General features: G+C 46.0%; 1 pseudogene; it reads right to left on the reverse strand.

Annotated features, from left to right (window-relative positions):
* Positions 1–14,390: 14,390 nt before the first annotated feature.
* The window catches only part of LOC123481023, a 26,336-nt pseudogene continuing 13,139 nt past the window's right edge, over positions 14,391–27,587 (reverse strand).

The raw sequence follows: 27,587 nt of genomic DNA on the forward strand, positions 1-27,587 counted from the left end.
AGTGTGACACTCTGGCTCCATGGACTTTGATATTTGAGCCAGGGTTGTTCATTGTCATTGGTTTGGGTGTATTTCATTTGGTGGTGTTGGGGATGCGGTGAGTTTCATTTTGTTTGTGTCTAGTGGTGATTGGTCTATGACTCCCAATCGGGAGGTAACAGTGTCAGCTGTCGGCTCGTTATCTCTGATTGGGAGCCATATGATATTCTGTGTGTTTTCTCCTTTGTTTTGTGGGTTATTGTTCCAGTGTTGTATGTTCTGTCGGTGTCACAGAGGACTTCACGTATTGTCATTTGTTGTTTTTTTCGTGGTTGCTTTAATTAAATAAAGTCATCATGTTCACTCCACGCGCTGCGTATTGGTCCGCTCCTTCAGACGATCGTGACAGAATAACCCACCAAAAAGGACCAAGCAGCGCGTCCAGGAGCAAAGGGTCTGGACATGGGAGGAACTGTTGGACGGTAAAGGGTCCTGGACGTGGGAAGAAATCCTGGACGGCATGGATCGCCGTCCATGGAGCGAAACAGAGGAGAGGCGACGGAGAGAGGAGCAACGGCGTCGGCAGAGCCAACGTCGGAAGGACGAGAGGCAACCCCAAGAAATTTTTGGGGGCACATGGCTTGGGCGATCGGAGCAGCAGGAGGCTGCCACAAGGCAGAGTCAGAGGGCTGCCAGGTTAAGGGGGCTGACGGAGGCAGAGAAGGGACGGATTCAGTGGGCTACCAGGTCAAGGGGGCTACTGGGTAAAGCAGGGAAGGAAGGTGTTGAGGCACGGCGTGAGGTACTGGGGTGTGTAACCAGTTCGGTCCGGCCCGTTCCTAGTCCCGAGGTGCAGCCAGTAGTGTGTGTTCCCCGTACGGTACGGCCTGTTCCGGTCCCTCGCACTAAGTGTAAGGTGCGCGTCGCCAGCCCGGTTCGGCCTGTTTCTGCCATACGCACCAAGTATGCGGTGCGCGTCGCCAGCTCAGCCCGGCCTGTTCCTACTCCACGCACCAGGGATACGGTGCGCTTCGCCAGCCCAGCCCGGCCTGTTCCTACTCCACGCACCAGGGATACGGTGCGCTTCGCCAGCCCAGCCCGGCCTGTTCCTACTCCACGCACCAGGGATACGGTGCGCCACGAGCTCGGCCCGGCCTGTTCCGGCCACTCGCACCAGGGATACGGTGCGCGTCGCCAGCCCCGCCCGGCCTGTTCCTGCTCTCCGCACTAGGCGTGAGGTGAGTCCCCAGGGTCCAGCATGCCCTGTTCCGGCTCCCCGCACTAGGCGTTATGGGAGTCCCCAGGGTCCAGCATGCCCTGTTCCGACTCCCCGCACTAGCCCTGAGATGCGTGTCCTCAGCCCGGTACCTCCAGTTCCGGCACCACGCATCAGGCCTACGGTGCGTCCCCAGGGCCAAGCATGCCCTGTTGCTGCTTCCCGCACTAGCCCTGAGATGCGTGTCCTCAGCCCGGTACCTCCAGTTCCGGCACCACGCATCAGGCCTACGGTGCGTCCCCAGGGTCCAGCATGCCCTGTTGCTTCTCCCCGCACTAGCCCTGAGATGCGTGTCCTCAGCCCGGTACCTCCTGTTCCGGCACCACGCACCAGGCCTACGATGCGCCTCAGACGGCCAGAGTCTGCCGTCTGCCCAACGGGGCCTGAACTGCCCGTCTGCCCAAAGCCTGCAAAGCCGCCCGTCTGCCATGAGCCATCAGAGCCGTCCGCCAGACCGGAGCCGCTAGAGCCTTCCGCCAGACAGGATCAGCCAGAGCCTTCCGCCAGACAGGATCAGCCAGAGCCTTCTGCCAGACAGGATCAGCCAGAGCCTTCTGCCAGACAGGATCAGCCAGAGCCTTCTGCCAGACAGGATCAGCCAGAGCCTTCCGCCAGACAGGATCAGCCAGATCCGTCGGTCGGCCATGAGCAGCCAGATCCGTCAGTCGGCCATGAGCAGCCAGATCCATCAGCCAGCCATGAGCAGCCAGATCCGTCAGCCAGCCACGAGCAGCCAGATCCGTTAGCCAGCCACGAGCAGCCAGATCCGTTAGCCAGCCACGAGCAGCCAGTTCCGTCAGCCAGCCAGAGCCGTCCAGCCAGGATCCGCCAGAGCCGTCCAGCCAGGATCCGCCAGAGCCGTCCAGCCGGGATCCGCCAGAGCCGTCCCAACCGGGATCCGTCAGAGCCGTCCAGCCAGGATCCGCCAGCCAGCCAGGATCCGCCAGAGCCAGCCAGCCAGGATCCGCCATTTAGTCAGGTGCTGCCCCTTAGCTCGGTGTTGCTCCTTATCCTGTTGCTGTCCTTATCCTGGTGCTGTCCCTTAGCCTGGTACTGCCCCTTAGTCCGTACTGCCCCTTAGTCGGTACTGCCCCGTAGTCGGTGCTGCCCCTTAGTCCGGTGCTGCCCCTTAGCCGGTGCTGCCCCTTGTCCCGGTGCTGCCCCTTATCCCGGTGCTGCCCCTTATCCCGGTGCTGCCCCTTAGGCCGATGCTGCCCCTTAGTCCGGTGTTGCCCCTTAGTCCAGGTGGGGTTAGTTGGAGGGTGGTCATTGGGAGGAGGCTACCGAAGCAGGTTGTGACTGTGGTGGGGTGGGGATCACGACCGGGGCCAGAGCCGCCACCGTGGACAGACGCCCACCCAGACCCTCCCCTAGTCCTGATATTGGTGCGCCCGGAGTTCGCACCTTTAGGGGGGGGTACTGTGACACTCTGGCTCCATGGACTTTGATATTTGAGCCAGGGTTGTTCATTGTCATTGGTTTGGGTGTATTTCATTTGGTGGTGTTGGGGATGGGTGAGTTTCATTTTGTTTGTGTCTAGTGGTGATTGGTCTATGACTCCCAATCGGAGGTAACGAGTGTCAGCTGTCGGCTCGTTATCTCTGATTGGGAGCCCTATATATTCTGTGTGTTTTCTCCTTTGTTTTGTGGGTTATTGTTCCAGTGTTGTATGTTCTGTCGGTGTCACAGAGGACTTCACGTATCGTCATTTGTTGTTTTTTTTCGTGGTTGCTTTAATTAAATAAAGTCATCATGTTCACTCCACGCGCTGCGTATTGGTCCGCTCCTTCAGACGATCGTGACACATAGTGATGGAAAGCGGAAAGTGTGGAGAAAAATAAGAAATGCCCATGATCCAAAGCATACCACCTCATCCGTGAAATATGGTGGAGGGGGTGTTATGGCTTGGGCCTGTATGGCTGCCAGTGGAACAGGCTCACTTGTCTCTGTGACTGCAGACAGAAGTAGAACAATGAATTCTGAAGTCTACAGAAATATTTTATCTGCTCAGATAAAACCAAATGCCTCCAAACTCATTGGACGGCACTTCATCATGCAACAAGACAATAACCCTAAACATACTGCTAGAGCAACGAAGGGGTTTTTGATGGCCAAAAAGTGGAAAATCCTTGACTGGCCGAGCCGAAAAGGTACTCAAGGCTTTATCGTTGGGTTTTTACAGAACTGTTTGGCGATCGACCAGTGAATAGCGATCGATCAGTTGGTGACCACTGCTCTAGAAAGTTGAGTGAAGTTCAATGTCGTGCTTCTCTCTGTGGGCGAATATGTATTCTGCGCGGCAGTCCCGGGGGAGCTGCGCTGGAAGTCTCGATCCCGCAGTTTAGAGGGAACATTGGTTCTTGGTCACAGGGACTATGGTGGTCTGCTTGAAACATGTAGGTATTACAGACTGGGTCTGGGACAGATTGAAACGTCAGTGAAGACACTTATTGGCTGAAAGGGGGGTCCCTCGAGGCCAGGCTTTTCTAGTGTTCAAAATGTAATGGATAGACCTATTGCATTCAGGTTACAATGTATATTTCAATGTATTAAAATAGCCTATTGAAATGATGAAGAATGGCCTATTGAAATGTATTACATTTATTGAAATATTTTGAAATATGACAGTTTTGGTATATTACATTTAAATAGTAATATGTTCGATCTTTATTATAATAATAATTATAATAATTAATAATAATAATAATATTGTATTCTTATTGTAATTATTATAATTATTATAAATATGACAATATTGGATGACATGTCACAAGGAGATAGGTTCTAAGGTCTGGGTTGAAAAGGCAGTGTGAAGTGGGAGCAGATGTGGGAGCAAAATGTTTATGGTTTCCATTGTAGGCTACTGATTCAGCAGGTTTCAGCACATTCATAATTCCTCTTCTTTAATTCCTTATTAAATCCATATCAAACAATAAGACTAGGCCTTTTGTGTGGAGAAAAGTCAATCAACTGTCTCTGACACATCCAGTCAGTGGTTTTTGTTTGTTTTGTACTCTATTGAATCCAATCCACATCGAGGAAGCTGAAATTTAAAGGCAATGTTCCCACTTTAGCGGAGACTGCATTCACGGTAAATACTGCAGATTTCGGCTAAATCGGAAATAACCTTTACATTTCTATCGCGGAATCTGTAACGCTTCAGCTTAGTTATTATTTATTATTTTTTTATTTGGGGGGTTCTCAATCAGCTTTCTGAATGACCCTAGAGACACCAGAACATCACATTTAAGAACATTTTGAAGTTGTTCCACAAATAAGGTGCAAGAAAACTAAAAGCTGATTTACCTAACTCAGTGGGACTTTTTGTAAAAGGCTTTAGTAACCTACTTAATTTCAGAGGGCCAACCAACTTTCTGGTAGAGAATGCAGTGATTAGTACTAAAATTGTCACAAATCGCAGTGTGCTTGATAAACGGCATCTAACGGCTTTAATGAAGGGGCAGCTGCATTCATATAGTTGATGTCGCCATAGTCTAGGACCGATAGGAACATCGACTGAATAATCTGCTTTCTACTATTTAGTGAGAGGCAGGACCTATTTCTATAGAATAATATGCCATTTAGCAGACGCTTTTATCCAAAGCTACTTACAGTCATGCGTGCATATATATTTTTTGTGTATGGGTGGTCCCGGGGATCGAACCCACTACCTTGGCGTTACAAGCGCCGTGCTCTACCAGCTGAGTTACAGAGGACCACGAAGAAGCCCATTTTTATTCTAAGCTTCTTAACTAACTCATCAATATGTTTTCTAAAAGACAACTTTTCATCTATCCAGATGCCCAGATATTTGAAAGCACAGACACGATCAATATGGACACCATCCAAAGTATATGTGCTTAAATCAGACTTATTTTTATGTGCTCTAGGGAACAACATATCCTTAGTTTTACATGCATTCAGTACTAATTTCAGGTCAATAAAGTTGTTCTGTATTACAATGAAGGCAGACTGTAGTTCAGATAGAGCCTGGTCAACCGTCGGGGCAATAGCATACACAACAGAAACAACTTTATAGATTGAATGTAGCCCTTAACACTAGAACTGTTAAATTTGCTAAATTTAAACTTGCTAAATTTGCACACACTGTATATTATATGTATTTCAAATCAAATCAAATCAAATCAAATTTTTATTGGTCACATGCACCGAATACAACAGGTGCAGACATTACAGTGAAATGCTTACTTACAGCCCTTAACCAACAGAGCATTTATTTTAAACAAAAAGTAAGAATAAAACAACAACAAAAAAGTGTTGAGAAAAAAGAGCAGAAGTAAAAATAAAGTGACAGTAGGGAGGCTATATATACAATAGAATAAAGTGACAGTAGGGAGGCTATATATACAGGGGGGTACCGTTGCATAGTCAATGTGCGGGGCACCGGCTAGTTGAGGTAGTTGAGGTAATATGTACATGTGGGTAGAGTTAAAGTGACTATGCATAAATACTTAACAGAGTAGCAGCAGCGTAAAAAGTATGGGGTGGGGGGGCAGTGCAAATAGTCCGGGTAGCCATGATTAGCTGTTCAGGAGTCTTATGGCTTGGGGGTAGAAGCTGTTGAGAAGTCTTTTGGACCTAGACTTGGCACTCCGGTACCGCTTGCCGTGCGGTAGCAGAGAGAACAGTCTATGACTAGGGTGACTGGAGTCTTTGACAATTTTGAGGGCCTTCCTCTGACACCGCCTGGTATAGAGGTCCTGGATGGCAGGGAGCTTTGCCCCTGTGATGTACTGGGCCACACGCACTACCCTCTGTAGTATTTTGTTGTATTTTTGACTTTGTTTTGTTTTACCCCATATGTAACTCTGTGTTGTTGTTTTTATCGCACTGCTTTGCTTTATCTTGGCCAGGTCGCAGTTGTAAATGAGAACTTAAAACATAGCAGAGTAATACAAAAAAAATAAAACATGAGCAGTCAAAATGACTGCTTTAGCAGTTTTTTTTTTTTTTTTTTCCACCTTTATTTAACCAGGTAAACCAGTTGACGTATATATTAACTGGTTTACCTGGTTAAATAAAGGTGAAAAAAAAAAAAAAAACTGCTAAAGCAGTCATTTTGACTGCTCATGTTTTATTTTTTTGTATTACTCTGCTATGTTTTAAGTGGTTTACCTGGTTAAATAAAGGTGGAACAAAAAAAAAAAAAAACTGCTAAAGCAGTCATTTTGACTGCTCATGTTTTATTTTTTTGTATTACTCTGCTATGTTTTAAGTCATGCCCCACTCTGTCCTTCACTTTTCCTAAATAAGTCTATATAACACACTATCGGTGTTAGAATATTAATATCACAAACAGAACTGGAGTTATAACCCAGTTTTAGGATGGCATGTCATTTTTGTTAAGGTTTTCCGCAAAGTATTCCAATTTTGAACCATTTATTGTCTGAAAAGACAAACTCAGCCTACCCCGTGGACCGGATTACTCAAATCACCGTGCCTACCCACAGCTTCCAAGACACCCGCCTCAGCAAAGATTGATACTAGCCTACCTGAGATTTCATAACTTTTAAAACCATGACCAGAGAGAGACTGTCAAATAATACAGCAAAGAGATGCTGTTTTTATGGTTGAGTTAATATATACGTTGTATTCAACACTATTACAAAACATACAACGCGCTTCTCTCTTTTTGGACGACATGGTTCCAGTAATGCCTGGCGAAAACCAAACTCTGCATTCCACAGTAAGAACATCATACCAAAGGTCAAGCGTGGTGGTGGTGTGATGGTTTGGGGATGCTTTGCTGCCTCAGGACCTGGATGACTTGCCTTAATAGAAGGAACCATGAATTCTGCTCTGTATCAGATAATTCTACAGAAGAATGTCAGACCATCCGTCTGTGAGCTGAAGCTGAAGCGCAGCTGGGTCATGCAGCAAGACAATGATCCAAAACACACAATCAAGTCTACATGAAAATTGCTAAAAAGCAACAAATTGGACGTTTTGGAATGGCCTAGTCAAAGTCCAGACCAAATTTCCAATTGAGATGTTGTGGCAGGACTTGAAACGAGCAGTTCATGCTTGAAAACCCACACGTCACTGAGTTAAAGCAGTTCTGCATGGAAGTGTGGGCCAAAATTCCTCCACAGCGATGTGAGAGACTGATCAACAACTACAGGAAGCATTTGGTTGGAGTCATTGCAGCTAAAGGTGGCACAACCAGTTATTGAGTGTAAGGGGGCAATTACTTTTTTCACACAGGGGAATTGGGTGTTGCATAACTTTGTTTCTGAAATAAATATGTAATTATTGTGTTATTTGTTCACTTATGTTCCCGTTATCTAATATTAGGTTTTGGTTGAAGATCTGATAACATTCAGTATCACGAATATGCAAAAGTAGAGAAAATTAGAAAGGGGGCAAATACTTTTTCATAGCACTGTACATGTTCAATGGCTTTCAATAGCTGGGAAAATATCAATATCGGGCAGCAGTTGAGCGAGTGTCGGAGAATGTGGTGAGGCTTGTTGAACTTTACCTTGGCAAAGATAACTGTCACCATGGACAATTTCTTCCTTCATTGTCATTGGCGAACAAGTTGCGTGCAAAGAAAACAAGTCTGACCGGCACCATGAACGAAGTGAGATGGTATCTCCCTCCATCTGCTCAAAATAAGGCACCTTGGCAATTGTTGTACTCCACAAGTGCTGAAGGATGACAAGACAACTGGAACACAAAATAAAGATAAAACAGGAGACTATTATGCACTACAACCAAACAAAGTTATGTCGAAGTGTGACGAGCAAGTGAAAGCTACGAAAATTGTGCCAACTGTTAGGACAGCTAAATGAAATCCAACTGATGCCATTGCGTGAAGACGCACAGAAGCACAAGCTGACAATAATGGACTATTTTTGACTGCTGTCATATCGACACTTATATTCATTATAATATCATTATTGAGTTTCACTATTTATCAAGGCCACTTGGCCCTTCTAAAGATGTGGTCCTCTGTAGCTCAGCTGTTAGAGCACGGTGCTTGTAACACTAAGGTAGTGGGTTCGATCCCCGCGACCACCCATACACAAAAAAAAAAAATGTATGCACGCATGACTAAGTCGCTTTGGATAAAAGCATCTGCTAAATGGCATATTATTATGTTTAGGCTATTGATGTTGTAGACACTCTGGCTCCACGGACCTTGATATTTGAGCCAGGGTTGTTTAGTTTCATTGTTTGGGTGTATTTCTATGTTGGGGATTTCTGGTTGTGCATTTTCTATGTTTGGTTAATTGTTCTTGATTAGTCGTATGACTCCCAATCGGAGGTAACGAGTGTCAGCTGTCGGCTCGTTATCTCTGATTGGGAGCCATATTTATACTGTGTGAGTTCACTTTGTGTGGTGGGTTATTGTTTCTTTGTTGCTGTTAGTAGTATTCAGTATAGAACTTCACGGATCGTCATTTGTTGTTTTCTTCGTGGTTGCTTTAAGTTAATAAAGTCATCATGTTCACTCGCAACGCTGCGCATTGGTCTCCTCCTTCAGACGATCGTGACAGAATAACCCACCAAAAGGACCAAGCAGCGCGTCCAGGAGCAAGGGGTCTGGACACAGGAGTTATGGATGCCTCCTAAGGACTTTTGGACATGGGAGGAGATTCGGGCTGGAAAGGGTCCTTGGGCACAACCGGAGGAACATCATCGCCCTCGTGAAGAGCTGGAGGCAGCTGCAGCCGAGAGGAGGTGGTCTGAGGAGGAATATCACCGCCCTCGTGAAGAGCTGGAGGCAGCTGCAGCCGAGAGGAGGTGGTATGAAGAGGAAGCGCGGAGTCGAGGCTGGAAGCCCGTGGTTACTCCCAAAAATTTTTTTGGGGGGGGGCACATGGCTTGGGCGCCTGGGCAGCAGGAGGCTGCCACAGGGAGAAAAGGAGAGAAGGCTATCGGATTACGGGAGCCATTGGCGAGTAGAGGGAGGGAAGTTGTTGTGGCACGGCATGAGAGACTGAAGTGTGTTCCCAGTCTGGTCCGGTCCGTTCTTGATCCCCAGTTAAGGCCAGTGGTGGGTGTTCCCGGTACGGTCCGGCCTGTTCCTACTCCACGCACCAGGTCCACGATGTGCGTCGCCAGCCGGCCTGAACTGGCCGTCTGCCCAACGGCGCCTGAACTGCCCGTCTGCCCAACGCCGTCTGAACTGCCCGTCTGCCCAACGCCGTCTGAACTGCCCGTCTGCCCAACGGCGCCTGAACTGCCCGGCTGCCCAACGCCGTCTGAACTGCCCGTCTGCCCAACGCCGTCTGAACTGCCCGTCTGCCCAACGCCGTCTGAACTGTCCGTCTGCCCAACGCCGTCTGAACTGCCCGTCTGTACTGAGCCTGCAAAGCCGCCCGTCTGCCATGAGCCTTCAGAGCCGTCCGCCAGACCGGAGCCGCTAGAGCTCTCCGCCAGACAGGATCAGCCAGAGCCTTCCGCCAGACAGGATCAGCCAGAGCCTTCCGCCAGACAGGATCAGCCAGAGCCTTCCGCCAGACAGGATCAGCCAGAGCCTTCCGCCAGACAGGAGCAGCCAGAGCCTTCCGCCAGACAGGAGCAGCCAGAGCCTTCCGTCAGACCGGATCAGCCAGAGCCTTCCGCCAGACAGGATCAGCCAGAGCCTTCCGCCAGCCATGAGCAGCCAGACCCGTCAGCCAGCCACGAGCAGCCAGATCCGTCAGCCAGCTATGAGCAGCCAGATCCGTCAGCCAGCCACGAGCAGCCAGATCCGTCAGCCAGCCGCGAGCAGCCAGATCCGTCAGCCAGCCATGAGCAGCCAGATCCGTCAGCCAGCCATGAGCAACCAGATCCGTCAGCCAGCCACGAGCAGCCAGACCCGTCAGCCAGCCATGAGCAGCCAGACCCGTCAGCCAGCCATGAGCAGCCAGATCCGTCCAGCCAGCCATGAGCAGCCAGATCCGTCAGCCAGCCATGAGCAGCCAGATCCGTCAGCCCGCCAGGATCCGCCAGATCCGTCAGCCAGCCAGGATCCGCCAGAGCCGTCCTGCCAGGATCCGCCAGAGCCGTCCAGCCAGGATCCGCCAGAGCTGTCCAGCCAGGATCCGCCAGAACCGTCTAGCCAGGATCCGCCAGAGCCGTCCAGCCAGGATCCGCCAGAGCCGTCCAGCAAGGATCCGCCAGAGCCGTCCAGCCAGGATCCGCCAGAGCCGTCCAGCCAGGATCCGCCAGAGCCGTCCAGCCAGGATCCGCCAGAGCCGTCCAGCCAGGATCCGCCAGAGCCGTCCAGCCAGGATCCGCCAGAGCCGTCCAGCCTGGATCCGCCAGAGCCGTCCCGCCAGGATCCGCCAGAGCCGTCCCGCCAGGATCCGCCAGAGCCGTCCCGCCAGGATCCGCCAGAGCCAGCCAGCCAGGATCCGCCATCTAGTCAGGTACTGCCCCTTAGTCCGGTACTGCCCCGTAGTCCGGTGCCGCCCTAATCCAGTGGGGTTTAGTTGGGGGGTGGTCATGAGGAAGGGAATACGGAAGCGGATAGTGACTAAGGTGGGGTGGGGACCACGACCTGGGCCAGAGCCGCCACCAGGGACAGACGCCCACCCAGACCCTCCCCGAGACTGTATGCTGGTGCGCCCGGAGGTCGCACCTTTAGGGGGGGGTAATGTGACACTCTGGCTCCACGGACCTTGATATTTGAGCCAGGGTTGTTTAGTTTCATTGTTTGGGTGTATTTCTATGTTGGGGATTTCTGGTTGTGCATTTTCTATGTTTGGTTAATTGTTCTTGATTAGTCGTATGACTCCCAATCGGAGGTAACGAGTGTCAGCTGTCGGCTCGTTATCTCTGATTGGGAGCCATATTTATACTGTGTGAGTTCACTTTGTGTGGTGGGTTATTGTTTCTTTGTTGCTGTTAGTAGTATTCAGTATAGAACTTCACGGATCGTCATTTGTTGTTTTCTTCGTGGTTGCTTTAAGTTAATAAAGTCATCATGTTCACTCGCAACGCTGCGCATTGGTCTCCTCCTTCAGACGATCGTGACAGATGTCATCATTTGACCGCGCGTCTTGACTGCTTTGGGTGGTTGGGTTATTTTACTTTTATTTTGTCTTTATAAAAATAAGCTGTTACAATGTTCCAACACATATGCTTTCTATTTCATAGTTTTAACAAAGTCACTCCACAAATAAAATTGATTGAACACTTTAATGTTTGTGTTTTTTAGTTTGTACATATAACCTACAGTAACATAAACTAATTAAAATGCTATCGTGTTAATTGAAATAAAATAAAAATGGTATGCTAATGTTGTTACCCAAGGCCTTCATGAACACAACCAAATGATAAATTTTTGCTATAGCATACTGTATATGAAATGTATTAATTACACCGTTGGAATGTTGCTGTCAGAATGACAGGTTTAAGCTGATTGAAAGCTAGTTTGACTTGATTTTCTCTGTCTGATTGTTCAGTGCATCACTGATAATACTCCTGTGTATGTTTTGATTATGACAGGGATAGTGAGGATGTTTGTGATGATGATGACGGTTGTTGTTGTTACTATCGTTGTGTTATCATCATGATTGTTGATTGTGACATGATCCTCCTATAGGTCTCCAATAGATCAGATGGCTGACGTGCACCAAACCAGGAGTCAGATATGGAAAGTCGGTTTGATCATCCTGTGTCTGTCTGTCACAGTGTCTGTCACACTGTCTTACCCATTGGTGACTTTCAGATCCAACTCTACTGAAGTACGCTGCCTTCCTCCCCCTGATCTCTCTACCTGCCCTCTTCACACAGCCAATGAGACTGTAACACCAGTCAAGGGTTCAATGCATCTAATGGTGTCTGCATACCAGGACCACAGGAAAGGGGGAGCCACGCGCATCGTTGCCATGGTCAACAGAGACCGACCCATGTCTCTGTACTGTGTGTTGTGCTGCTCTGGACACGCCCCAGGTCGTTCCAGCTGCTGTCGGAACGCCACAGCGTCCACTATGGATACCCGTATGTGGCTGCAGACATTCTTTGACGCGAAGGACTAGGATGCAACGCCACGCACGTCACTCTCAGCACATCTCTCTACAGCCAGGGACGCCTTCATCCGGCCGTTTCTGAGCATCCAAAACCGGGAGAGACGGGAGGAGGACTTCCCCCTTTTACCTCACCGTGTGTATGTCCAGCATGTTTGGAGACTACAACAACGTCCAACAGTTTGTCCAGACCATGGAGTTTTACAAGCTCCTGGGGGGTGCGGAGGGTTGTCCTCTACCTCACCAGCTGTGGGCCTGACCTGGAGAAGGTCCTCAAGCACTACGTAGAGGAGGGCACTCTGGAGGTGATCGGCTGGCCCATCAACCACTTCCTCAAGCCCTCTACTGGGTGGGAGGCCCAGGAGCTGGAAGGGGATATCCACTTAAACGGCCAGCTGACTATCATGAACGAGTGCATCTACAGGAACATGTACAGGTCGCGTACGTCCTCCTGGCTGACGTTGATCAGCTCCTGGTCCCGGTCTCACACAGCTCTCTGCTGCCCCTCATGGAGGACCTGCAGGGGCAGCACCCCGACGCAGCCGTGTTCCTGATGGAGACGCACCTCTTCCCTGCCACAGCCGGGTACCGCTACGCCAGACCATTCCGCACAGAGGAGGGCGCCGGGGGTGGATCTGCTGGACTACATCTATAGAGAGCCTGTTCTTGAAGACGCCTTCCGCTCCTACAAGATGGTGGTCAACCCCGTTTGGTGCTGCAGACGGCCATGTTTGAGGTGACACAGAACTATGGGGACACTGTGAGGGTTCCGTCCGACGTGTGTAAGATCATGCAGGTGAAAAAGGCTCAGAGAGAGAGCTGGACCAATGAGCAGCTGGTCCTCGACAGAAGCCTCTGGGAATTTGGAGATGATCTTGTGCCCACTGTTGATGAAGTTTTACAGAAATTAGGAATACAGACATCTCCCTTGGGAGTGGGAGACTTTAGTTGGTTAAAAGTTTTTCTACATTTTGCATTTGATAGAGATGAGAGAAACAGTGTACTGTTACCTGCTTCTGATCATCGGTCTATGTTGTTCCACTCAACCCTGAACTTTTATTTTTCTTTGGATGTGTGGTCATTTCCTGGGGGAATTTGACTTAATTAATTATGCCTATAATTGTTACTGCTTGTTCTAAACTTTCTTACAGTTTTTAATGTTGACTTTAATATAAGAGCTCTTGTAAGATTTATTACGCATGGCAAATAAACTCAGTGCCATGTTCATCTACTGTTGCGCTCTAATATATATCGGCACCCTTGCACTTTACAATGGAGTGCAATAGAGCAGAATATTCTGTTTTCAATTTTCAAAACTGGTTGAATGGCTATTTTGACCCTGTAGCCACCTGCAATTTACCACCTTTAGTCCAGTCCATTTTTCTTAACGTTGAAGTGAAAAATCTAAATTTCAGTTTATAATTCTTTTCTTGGTCCTGTGCAGTTATAAATCAAACAAATACATGCGTGAACACCAACGTTCTTTAACTTTCAACAAATTATTTTGAAGAAATAGTGAATCGTGCAAGTGTGCCAATATATTAGAGTTCAACTGTATGGATGTTAATCAAGGAAGAGCATCTATATCTCTCCAAAAAATATAGGCTTTGTGAAAGTTGACCGACCAGGATTTCTATGTAAACTGTCATTATATCCTTCTTTAATTACAAATTAGACAGTATTTTAATAAAGAAATCAAACATAAATAGTCTGTCTGCTCTTGTTAATTTTTCCTTCTGGGATTATTGGTGAAATGACGTAAATGTAAATGTAAATGTAAATATCCCCAACCTCGTAATTCCAGGGGCGCAATTTTCACTGGGGAAGGGGGGACATGTCCCTCCCACATTCTGAAATTGCAAAAAAATAAAATGATGTCCCCCCACTTCTAAAACCAAAGTTGTTACCCTGCATAATTCAAATGCTGTTATTGAATAGGAAGGTATGTTTTATTCATCCTGTCCTGAACCTTAAACCAGATTGACTGAAAAGGGCATGAGATTCATTTTATTGGGTGTAACACCATCAGTCGAAAGAAGAAAATATAATAATATCAACAATAAACAGGAATAATAAACGTGTGAAGGGCAATTTACATTCTTATGTTTCATTTACATTTGAAAAAGGAATACAATTGTTGTTGTTTTTGTCTCAACATCAAGTGAAAGTATATCTATTTAGTGGCATTCACTGAGAAACTGTATGATGGAACGTCATACAACACTGACACTCATAACTTAAGTTCCATAAATTGTCACGTTTTCAACAAGCTTAAACCTTCAGGACCTGAAACTCCATTATGTCACAATTACCTTCTAATACAATTCACCTGCATTCCTCAATAATAATTGCTACCAGTACCATTGCACTAACAACTTTAGTTGTATCTTGGAAAAATGCAATAAATAATTTAGTAGCAGGCAGGACATGTTTCTCCGCCCGGCCTTTATGTACAACGCTGATTGCTTCAGCAGGTAGTCCAAGAGTCTTGGGAATAATTAACCCTTTGGAGGAGAATGGACGACAACATTCTAACCGATTCTAATTGATGACATCACAAGGGGTTGTTGTTCATTATACAACAGGTGGGTCTAATCATTATTAGTTATTGAACTGAAACCTAATTCTTAAAGGGGCAATATTTTAAATGAATGATATATAGCCATTGATTCTTGAAGAATGTTTGAAATCCAGATTGCCTCTTTAAACTGAGAACTGAGGATGGCGTTCTAAAAAATGCACTCCTCAAAGGGTTAAAGAAATCAATCCATCCATGTGTGTTGGGTTTAGGAGAAACACACAGGTCCGATGTCCAGGCCAAATTCCTGATCCTCCTTGCCTATGTCCATGGGGGCCAAGTCTACGATAGGTAGTCTGGCTGGCGTCTGAGTCCTGTACTCAATCACAGTCTTGCCCCAGTCTCCATTCGATATCTGCGGACACAGGAGGATAAGTAGACATATCTATACTTCTGAATTCAACTCATTGTCCTATACAACGTAAACAAGTAAATAATAGGACAGAACCACAGTTACATGACTATGAAGTCATAAATGTATGAACGCTTGTCTACTTATTTTAAATGTATGTAGTTCTGTCCTTGTGATGTACTTGTCTATTAATGTTCTGTATTATGTTCTGATTTATGTGTTGTGTGGACCCCAGGTAGAGTAGCTGCTGCTTTAGTACTAGCGAATGTGGATCATAATAAAATATTCAATACTAAAATACTTTTGTTCCCACTTCCCAGACCAACTTTGGCACACCTGATTCAAACATTCAACAACTTATGTAGGTAGATGGTTGGTTGGTTGGTTGGTTGGGCGGGCGGGCAGGTAGGCAGGTAGGTATAGATGGGTAGTAGGGCTGTGGCGGTCATTACATTTTTTTCAATCACCGTTAGTGTTTGATGTGATTTTCGATCGCATTTGCATTGATGTCAGAGTGGTTAGAGGGACAATAGACCCTGAGTACCAGGCCATTAGTGACCTGATGATCGTTAGCGAGTTGGGAACTAGTAATCCATGTCCAGAGTGCATAAGAGGAGATTACCATGACTCAACAGTCACGCTGAATTTTACTGCTGTCATATCTCATGACTGCCGGTGTGGCGGTATTACGGTCACCGAAACAGCCATAGTAGGTAGGTACACTATATATACAAAAGTATGTGGACACCCCTTCAAATTTGTGGATTCGGCTATTACAGCCACACACGTTGCTGACAGGTATATAACATCGGGCACACAGCCATGCAATCTCCATAGACCAGCATTGGCAGTAGAAAGGCCTTACTTGAAGAGCTCAGTGACTTTCAACGTTGCACCACCTTTCCAACAAGTCATTTCGTCAAATTTCTGCCCTGCTAGAGCTCCCCTGGTCAACTTTAAGTGCTGTTATTGTGAAGCTGAAACGTCTAGGTGCAACAACAGCTCAGCCATGAAGTGGTAGGCCAAACAAGCTCACAGAACGGGACCGCCAAGTGCTGAAGCGCGTAGCGCGTAAAAATCATCTGTCCTCGATTCCAACACTCAACACTCAAACTGCCTCTGGAAGCAATGTCAGCACAAGATCTGTTCGTCGGCAGCTTCATGAAATGGGTTTCCATGGACCGAGCAGCCGCACACAAGCCTAAGATAACAATGCGCAATGCCAAGCATCGGCTGGAGTGGTATAAAGCTCGCCACCATTGGACTCTGGAGCAATGGAAACTCGTTCTCTGGAGTGATGAATCACGCATCACCATCTGGCAGTCCGATGGACAAATCTGGGTTTGGCGGATGCCAGGAGAGCGGTACCTGCCCCAATGCATAGTGCCAACTGTAAAGTTGGGTGCAGGAGGAATAATGGTCTGGGGCTGTTTTCTTTGGTTTGGGCTAGGCCCTTAGTTCCAGTGAAGGGAACTCTTAACACTACAGCATACACTTGTTCAAATACTTGTTCTCCCCACTGTATATATAACCATTCAAATGTTTGGGGTCACTTAGAAATGTCCTTCTTTTCGAAAGAAAAGCAAATTTTTTGTCCATTAAAATAACATCAAATTGATCTGAAATACAGTGTAGACATTGTTAATGTTGTAAATGGCTATTGTAGCTGGAAACGGCTGATTTTTTTAATGGAATAGCTACATAGGTGTACAGAAGCCCATTATCAGCAACCATCAGTCCTGTGTTCCAATGGCAGGTTGTGTTTGCTAATCCAAGTTTATCATTTTAAAAGGCTAATTGATCATTAGAAAACCATTTTGCAATTATGTTAGCACAGCTGAAAACTTCTGGCTCTAACCAGAATAGAAAGAGGAGTGGGAGGCCCCGGTGGACAATTGAGCAAGAGGACAAATACATTAGAGTGTCTAGAGAAACAGACGCCTCACAGGTCCTCAAATGGCAGCTTCATTAAATAGTACCCGCAAAACACCAGTCTCAACGTCAACAGTGAAGAGGCGACTCTGGGATGATGACCTTCTAGGCAGAGTTGCATTCAAGGAAAAAGCTATATCTGGCGCAAACCCAACACCTCTCATCACCCCGAGAACACCATCCCCACAGTGAAGCAATGTGGTGGCAGCATCATGCTGTGGGGAGGTTTTTCATCGGCAGGGACTGGGAAACTGGTCAGAATTGAAGGAATGATGGATGGCGCTAAAAACAGGGAAATTCTTGAGGGAAACCTGTTTCAGTCTTCCAGAGATTTGAGACTGGGACGGAGGTTCACCTTCCAGCAGGACAATGACCCTAAGCATACTGATAAAGCAACACTCGAGTGGTTTAAGGGGAAACATTTAAATGTCTTGGAATGGCCTAGTCAAAGCCCAGACCTCAATCCAATTGAGAATCTGTGGTATGACTTAAAGATTGCTGTACACCAGCGGAACCCATCCAACTTGAAGGAGCTGGAGCAGTTTTGCCTTGAAGAATGGGCAAAAATCCCAGTGGCTAGATGTGTCAAGCTTATAGAGACATACCCCAAGATACTTGCAGCTGTAATTGCTGCAAAAGGTGGCTCTACGAAGTATTGACTTTGGGTCGGTGAATAATTATGCACGCTCAAGCTTTCTGTTTTTTTTGTCTTATTTCTTGTTGGTTTCACAATAAAAAATATTTTGCATCTTCAAAGTGGTAGGCATGTTGTGTAAATCAAATGATACAAACCCCCCCAAAATCTATTTTAATTCCAGGTTGTAAGGCAACAAAATAGGAAAAATGCCAAGGGGGGTGAAAACCTTCGCAAGGTCTACTGTAGGTAGAAGTAGGTATAGGTAGGTAGGTAGGCAGGTATAGTAGGTATACTGTAGGTATAGGCAGGTAGGTAGGTAGGTATACTGTAGGTAGAAGTAGGTATAGGTAAGTATAGGTAGGTAGGCAGGTAGTTAGGTGACTTACGGAGCAGCCGTCCTCCAGGACAGTGTATCTGAGGCGGGCGTTGCCCTGAGCCTTGACCTCCTGTCCGTTGGAGCCCTTGAGGACCAGAGCCTTCTTCAGGTTGCCTGTGGCGCCGTCATTCACGGCCACGCTGTTCCTGCAGTGGTAGGTGACATTCTGGACACCCTCCTTAGACAGCAGGCGGATTAGCCTAATCTGAATGGTTACGGCGTTGGGCAACTCCTCCTTGTTGCCGTAGCTAAACTGGAATCAAATGTTTATTGAACACAAGTATTTAACAGGGACACTAGTATACATTCATCAACATTTCAGTTTTTACATAAATGTTAGAAAAATACACCTGGAGGTGTAACGGTTTTTCACAAACAGCTCCAGGTATTCCATTGCTATATAATCAAGGCAGCAGAGGATGTATGTTTTTAAAGCAGTATTGTGGTGAATTTATTATACAGTATGGTAGCTAGTGTATTCATAGAAGCAGTTGGCCGCTTTAGAGGTTTCCACAATGTAAAGCTATCATCTATATACTACTTGCGTTCATTGAATAGACATTGGGTATATTTTATATACTCACTTTAGTTCCTCCATTCATGTTTGCTCCAAACCAGACAGGTTTGCTGGCAGTGGGAGTAGATTTGGTCCACCATGTTTTGCGAGGGATGCTGGCTGAGATGGGGTGGGCTGAGATGCAGGTCTCACCAGTCTCCATGTTGCAGAACACCTTGATAACATCCTTGGTACTTCCCTGGTTGGGGTCCAGCCAGTAGTCTCCTGGACATGGAAAGACCAAGTATCAGAACATAGATACACATCAGCTTAGTATCTCTTCAGCTACCTCATCATCTACTAGACACACTGACCCCACTTGTCAATAAAGTTAAGATCACAAAACAAGTGTATCCATACATTCATTCATCTATATCACCCAAACTAACACACAGTTCTATGCTGAAGGGGAAGAGCAGGAAACTCAACACTTGGCCGTGAACTAAAACGTTTCCACATCGCAGCAAATCAAAAGCTTGAGTAAAGAATAGGCAAGACAAAAAGCAACTAAAAAACAAGAAAAGAAACAACACACAGTCGTTGGTGAATAGTGGACCCACCGGTCTTTTTAAGGGCGTGGCACTGCTTGATGTCCTGGCAGGTTTTGGCGGGGTTGGCCTGGCTGCCGTCGGGGCACTTCATGTTCTGCAGGTTTCCACTGAGGCTCTTCAGCGTGGTCTGGATGCCCTGGTCTGCCCTGAGGACGGTTGAGGCCTTATTGGGACGCGCCTCATCCTCGTTGAACTCTGGAGGGGGATGGGGGCCGGAGTCGTCCCAGTTGGACTCTGGAGGGGGTTGAGGGGGGGCTGATTCATCCCCGTTAAACTCTGGGGGTGGAGGTGGTCCATCCTGGTCCTCGCCGTAGTCGTAGTCAAAGGAGCTGCCAAGGCTGAACATATCAGCCCCAGCAGTGGGAGGGCCAGGGGTCCCTGGGGGACCGGGTGGACCATCATCTCCAGGAGGCCCCTGGGAAAGAGGCGAGAAGTCAAGAAAACAGGTATGTTACTGTCCTTTGATATGCCATGTCTGCTTGTTGGCTTCTTTTACATTAGAAACACTGTGAATGTGTCACTTATGACTTATTTGCATTACAGACAAGCAATTCAACTTATCAACATACAAAGCCTGGTTTATTCTGATATCCATTTGAAAGTCATAGCGGATCCAACCAGCAGAATGACAACAGAACCACTGGTTAATAGTCTCTAACGTCTCACCTGAGGTCCGATGTCTCCACTTATTCCTCTTGATCCAGGGGAGCCCATGGGCCCGGTCAGCCCGATTTGTCCATCACCTCCTGCGGGGCCAACTACACCAGGGGGGCCCTGATGAGAAACACAATGGGGTTTATGAAGGGAAACAAACAGTACACACAAATGGACCATTATACTGAGGCATTAACAGGTTATTCAGTGCACCTACTCTCTGTCCAGTAGGTCCTACAATTCCTCGAGCTCCAACATCCCCAGATTGTCCCTACAAACAGAAGCCCATTAAATTAGCCTGTTATTGGCTGACAATAATTAATAATCATAGCATCATATCATTGATTTTGCCAGGTTAATACGATTTTCCATAAATTAAATGACAGATTATGCCTTTTAATAGCGTTTGGGCCGTTTTTTCCCTTACTCTTGTCCCAGGTAAGCCTTGCAATCCAGTGAAGCCTCTGTGTCCTTTCTGCCCCCTTTCTCCTTGGTCTCCTTTGGCTCCCCTGTCTCCCTGTGGCCCTTGAGGCCCCTAGGATAAAAATAAATACATTAACATTTGCTGTAAATTACTGTGAGCAGATTTATCCAGATGAATATCTAACTTCTCCATAACATTCATTTGAGGCGAATGCAACGTGGGCTTACTGGTCTATGTCAATAGATACAGGTTACTGTTTCAGTAGCATAGGTTCATCTTAGTGGTGGGCACCAATATCGATAATTCAATATGCTATCGATATAGTTCGATATCGATATGAGCAAGGCATATCGTGATAGCGGTTTATCCTTGCTGTTAATCTAGTATTATTATGTAAAAGAGCATAGAAGACTGTTCCTGCAGACACAGAACCCTCTCACAGGCTCTCAATTTAGTTAACGTCCCTGTCTGCTGATGGGCCATCACACCGTCAAAGACTCCAACCACCCAAGCCATAGATTATTTTCTCTGCTGCCACACTACACACCCGCACACCCACTCACATACAAGCTGCTGCTACTCTGTTGAATTTATATCCTTTTGTCTAATAACCTATATATATCTACTACCGTCCCTCACTCCAGTATCCCTGCACATGTAAATATGGTATTGGAACTGACCTTTTAAATATTTCCTGTATATAGTATGCTTACTTACTTACTTACTTTATAGTGTATTTCATATTTCTTATTCCTTGTGTGTTTTTTTCTAGTAATACATTGTTATTGATTATTGCATTGTTGGGTTTTGAGTTAGCAAGAAAGACATTTCCATGTGACATTAAAACTTGGAACGGGCTTCCCATTGTATTCAAACTGGTTGGGTATGTCAGGCCCACAGAGCATACACACCTGGCCCAATGGGCAATCAGCAAGTAGCTGTCTGAACTTTACAAAGCCATGGAAGTGCAATGTTATTCAACTGTTTCAATGTTATTCATTCAAATTGATATGATACCGGTATTGGTTCCGTAAAAAAAGTAAACTGAGATTTTCCATATCAGTGCTCATCACTAATTTATATGTACTTCAGTAATCAAAAAGCAAACTACTACCACTAGTAGTTTACTCTACTTCGTAGGAAATGTAATAGAGGTGTTCTTACCAGCTTCCCCCGGATCCCTGATTCTCCCTGGGGTCCTGGAGGCCCTCTGGAACCCTAGTGTTGAAAAACACAAAACCAATGTCAAGGGAAGCAACCTGAAATTAGGTTCCTACTACCAACTTTGCCACATCTACTCAGAGCATGACAGCCCTTAACTCTGAAACATTACATTTTACATTTTAGCCATTTAGCAGAAGCTCTTATCCAGAGAGATTTACAGTAGTGAGTGCATATATTTTTGTACTGGATTTGACCTCAAACACTGTAGACTCCTATGAGCTCTAACTCCATAAGAGTCTACAGTCATGTCTCAGGGTTAGAAGGCTCTGAATGTTGGTGTGGCAATTCACTTTGCAATGGCAATGGCATTGTGGCAATGTCCAGGTTACTCACATTGTCTCCCCTCTTCCCAGGGACACCAGAGGTGCCGACTGGACCAACAGAGCCATGAAGCCCCGGAGTTCCAGCCAGACCCTCAGCACCAGGATTCCCTCTATCTCCCTACAGACAGACATTATCTGGTGAAATAGTTTGATCATACATTTCCATAAAGTTTCTTGTCCATCTGTAGTTGTGTCTTACCCTGGCTCCTATAAGTCCATCCTTGCCAGGTACCCCATCAGACCCAGCATTACCCTGTAAAGACAGATTGCTGCATTAAGTTTACCTGTGCTGTATAGTACAGTATCCTTCTGTTACAGTAAAGACCTGCTTTTCAGGTGAACTATTATAGTTCCCACATGAATGAAAGGTGTGTATGTGAGTTTTAATCCACAGTTGGTTTTAATGGAAATGGGTTCACTGAACCCACAGAAAGAACAGTCATGGGTCAATGAAGTTAAATGATATACCTCAAGACCAGGGTCTCCTCTCGGTCCAGTTGCCCCTGCTAACCCGACTGCACCAACAGCACCTTTGTCTCCCCGAGTTCCGGGGGCACCTGATTTTCCGGGTGCACCCTGGGAAAATAAGTGTGAGATCACTGGTCAGGACACAAATGGAAATTGTATATGCGTGTACTGTATAGTCTTCGATTGGGACTCAAATCACTCTGCTCTGGGTAGAATGATACTGCTCTCAAGGCTATAGAAATGAATGGTGAATGTGAACTTGAGTTCCATCGACTAGGCCTCATACGTACAGCAGTACCGGGGGAGCCCAACCATCCCGCTCTCTCCTCTGACTCCAGGTATGCCCACAACACCTCTCTGTCCTGAGATGCCTGGTGGTCCCGCCGGCCCATCAGGGCCCTGTCAGAAACAAAGACCTTTTAACAGGTGGATCCATCCCATTGGCCAATGGTAACTTCAGATATTTGCTATATAGCAAAATAAGTGTAGAGTAATGGAGGATGGCAGAGACGTCTCGCTCTGTAAACCACTTTAGATGGAAACAAAAGATGAAGCAATACAGGTAAAACTATTACTTGTGTAACTCTCTCATATTTACCCCTGGTCCATCTTCTCCAGGCTCTCCCTTGTCTCCCGGGCACCAGCTGGGCCCGGGGCCCCTCTCTCTCCTACACGCCCAGGGCCTCCATTCTCACCTCTAAGTCCAGGAGTACCTGCCTTCCCTGGGGTACCAATGTCTCCAGGCGCCCCTACCTCACCCTGGAAGAGTAGAGAGACAACGTGAATAAAATAATAACATATTTTACTATATTGTTCTATGATTTATGAAATCATTTATTGGTGATCTCATAGGTATAAATTGATTTGATTGGTTGATAGTTGGATTAACTCACAGCGGAGCCAGCTGGACCAACTCCCCCTGGGAAACCTGGGAAACCAGACCCACCCTGAAAATGACAGAGGAAATTCTTATCAGAAAACATCAACATACTACAAATTCAGTGAATTCCCTAGGAAAGCATTCATACTCTGTGCTGAGTAACCATGACCAGGTCTATTTCTACAGTAAATACCATGGTAAAGTGCTCCAACCGTTATACGTAACCCTCAGTACGACTCACTCACCGCGGCCCCCTGTGTTCCTCTGGCCCCCTTTAGTCCAGTCACACCAACAGGACCCTGTGAACCAAGTTTACCAGCTGTTCCTTGGGGTCCCTGTGCTCCAGCCTCACCCTTCTGACCCCCTCTCCTGGTTCACCTTTGACCCCGGGTTGCCCATCGGGACCCTGCGAAGAGTCGGACACAATAACCACGATTACTGGGCAGATGAATCACCATGCAAAACGACTTCCAAGCCTCACCATGGATACGGTTACTATGTGGTTATATGGAAATGGTTATTAACTTTGACCATTACTGAAATGTTCACAGAAGTTTCCCAATGACATCAAAGTTAGGATTCGGATTTGGCCCATTAGCCTCAAGACGACATTTTCGCTCAGAACTGAAAGGTCAATTCTACATTATACAGGAGGATGTTTGCAGCATAATCTGTTCAGACAACGCCTGTAACAACACCAAGCCAAGGTTGACAAATTAGCACAACATCAAGGGACACCATACAACAGGGCGGGGCCTGTCATAGCAGACACTATTTGGCATGACAGGCCCTTTAACATTGTTTGAAAGCCACTCACAGGAGGCCCAGGGAATCCTACTGCACCGATTGGACCAGGCTCTCCAGAAGCCCCCTAAAACATATGGAGGGTCAGAGGTCAATACAGAGGTATATGAGAACTATTAACAGTATGTTGCAATTGTCTTTTTTACTGTGGGACAATTGTACACAAGACAATTTACAGAATTTCACGTGCGTCAATTTTTACAAAACTAATCACAGTACTTACGGTGACTGCTCTCGCTCCTCGACGTCCAGGGGGGCCCTTTAGGGCCGGCCTCTCCCTAAAACAAACAAATATAATATATTGTCTGGGTATCTGTGGTATGCACTGAGGCCTTAATATGGATAAGTGTTCTCAGCTACAGTGTATGTTCAACTAGTCTGTCTGTCTAAGTGCTGTTGGTGGTATAGTGGATGCTCCTTTGGGGTCTAGGCTGGGTTACTATAAAAGCAGTTTGTGACAAGTGATGATGTAAAAAGGGCTTTATGAATACATTTGAGTGATGATCGCTTTACCTTATTACCATTGAGCCCAATGCCTCCTGTTGGTCCAACTGGACCAGGAAGTCCCCTTCAAATGAAAAACAAACAGGACTTCAAATATACGACAACTTGCTGTGAACAACTTACTATGGTTTTGCAACCAATGAAACTAGAGTGTGCATCAAAAGCTGACTACACTCAACCCAGGGCGTAAAATTGGTTATGATGACGTCACTACATTTGGACATTATATCATTCATCTTTAATGTAACAAAATGTTGTTGTGAGTGAGTGACATTTTAAGATGTTATTTTGGCTTAAATCCATTGATGTAATCCATTTAGGTGACTCATAAAGATATGTGTAGATATGTATGTGTAAGGTGACTCTCACCCTGGGCCCGTCGTTTCCAGCAGTACCCTCGGCTCCTTTCTCACCAACTGAACCCTGAGGAGAGAAGAAGGGTCAGCAGAACAGGACTGCAGAATGAACCCTCACCAACCCAGCTATAGTATGGAATACAACACTCTGAAGGGTTACAACTTGCAGTTTCTTCTAGTGTCTTGGACTCTGGAGTTACTTTGTGGATTTAACCAAGTTCTGGTTGATATTTTCCCCTCCAACACAGATACTTACCACATCTCCTTTAGGACCAGGAGAACCAGGGATACCCCTCTCCCCTGGCATCCCCTGCAGGCCTAAGGCTCCTATGTCCCCAACTGTTCCTTTAGTCCCAGACCCACCCTGGGGGGGAAGAACACACACAAAAACAACTCTCATATCATATGTTTGTGGGAAATACCATGGATATTTGAGGTTATCATTACATTGTTAATCTGCATTAGGCCTCCCTCGTGAAAGAGATATCTTTTGACAACCTGGTTAAATGAATGAATGAATAAATAAATACATACACATTTTAAAGTTCACCTTTGTGATGTAGTACTTACCTTTGGTCCCTCTGGTCCTGTTCCCCCTGAAATACCTTTAGGCCCCAGTAGTCCGTTAGTTCCCACTTCACCTCTCTCTCCTGGGGTGCCACGCTCACCCTACGATACAATCATACAATCACCCACTGGTCAGCTACCAACAACGTCTTTACAGCACTGTATGTTATAAACAGGGCCTCGCGTTTTGGTTATCATGTCACATGACCTGGATTTGAAGCCTTTTCCAGAAATGAGAATTAGACCAAAAATTAAAGCAATTGTCAGAGGATGGTGCTGACATAAAAAAAAGGGGACAGTTTGATGAAAAAGCTTTATATAAAGATTAAAATCTAGGTCATGTGACATGATTAACAAAAACACAGTGCCCTAGTTATAAACCTTATTTTACTAGTGAAGAATAGGACTGAACGAAACAAAACTGCATTGGAAAAAAAACTACATTTTGCCACACAATAGGTTTCCATTATGTATTAGGTAATTGTATTTCTGTATTGAAAAATTTGAAATATGATTTTGATTTCAGTTGGAAGATACATTTTCTCTGCAGAGGGGCAGGGTTACTTTCCCCCTATTGCTGTGAAGAGTACTGAGTACACGAAGAGGCAGGACGCAGACGCAGGAATTAACAAGGTCAAGGTTTACCTAAACAATGCGCAAGAGAAATAACAAAGAATAGAGTAAACGACACGAAGCTAAACAATCACACACAACATCATCCAGAACAGTCCAGGGATAAATAGGGGTGATGATGAGGTGCAGGTGCGCTGGAGGTGATTAGGGTGCGTTGGGTTTCCATTCCAGTGTTGCCGAGGTAGTGCGCTCAGACCGGTGGCTCAGTAGACCGGCGAATCAGAGCGCCGGAGGGGGAGCGACGGGAGGAGACGTGACAATTGCGGGTTGTATTCAAATGGGCATCAAGTGAATAGATAAAGCAGCTATTAAAATGGCTTACCCTTGGCCCTGTGAAACCAGCAGCCCCTCCCTCTCCAGTGATACCCTGGGAATGACAAAACCAAAAACATTCAATCAACACAACAGACAGGCTGTTTCAATCCCGTCCTCCCCCTTCCTTGCTCTCCAATCCCCTTCCCTGACACACTTCCTGTATTTATACTTCTGCTACATTTATTCAATTCTACTGAGCTAATTTCCTTGTTATGTTCGTATTCTTATCTTTGACTATTTCTTATTGTTGTCTCATTGTCGAGAGGGAACCTGCAAGTAAGCATTTCGTTGGACTGTGTATACCATGTGTATCGTGTGCATACCACAAATAAACTTGAACTTGTTTACGCAGGAAGCCTAATTCTGATCTTTTTTCTCTAATTGATCTTTTGACCAACCAGATCAGCTATTTTGCCAATAAGCAGGTTGACGTTTAAGGGCCAGATCGAAAGTCAAAATTGTCAATATCGTAAAAATTCATGAAAACAAAAATATGGTCTTAATTTAAGGTTAGGTTTAGGCAAAGGGTTAGCATTGTGGTTAAGGTTAGGTTTAAAATAATATTTTATGACTTTGTGGCTGTGCCAGCTAGTGACTACCGTGCAGAGCTGCCTCCAGAACATTAGTCATCCCAATAAATGCCAACCTGCTGTCAATAATAAGGTAAAAGATCAGGCGGCAGGTAGCTTAGTGGGTAAGAGCGTTGTGCCAGTAACCGAAAGGTCGCTGGTTCTAATCCCCGAGCCGACTAGGTGAAAAATCTGTCGATGTGCCCTTGAGCAAGGCACTTAACCCTAATTGCTCCTGTAAGTCGCTCTGGATAAGAGCGTCTGCTAAATGACAAAAAAAAATAAAAAATCAAAAATCAAAAAAATCAAAAAAAAATCAGAATTGGGCTTCTTGTGTAAACGCAGCATTAAATAACAGTGAAACGTTGATGAACCTGATAGTAGCATTGTATAGCTATAGCTCAACTCGAAAACATGTTACATCTCTAGATTCTTACTGTAGATAATGAACGGAATGTTACATATTACCTCAACTAGCCGGTGCCCCCCGCACATTGACTCTGCAACGGTACCCCCTGTATATATAGCCTCCCTACTGTTACTTTATTTTACTTCTGCTCTTTTTTTTCTCAACACTTTTTTTGTTGTTGTTTTATTAAGGGCTGTAAGTAAGCATTTCACTGTAATGTCTGCACCTGTTGTAT

The sequence above is a fragment of the Coregonus clupeaformis genome, chromosome 35 (assembly GCF_020615455.1).
Source record: "Coregonus clupeaformis isolate EN_2021a chromosome 35, ASM2061545v1, whole genome shotgun sequence".
Lineage (NCBI taxonomy): Eukaryota > Metazoa > Chordata > Actinopteri > Salmoniformes > Salmonidae > Coregonus > Coregonus clupeaformis.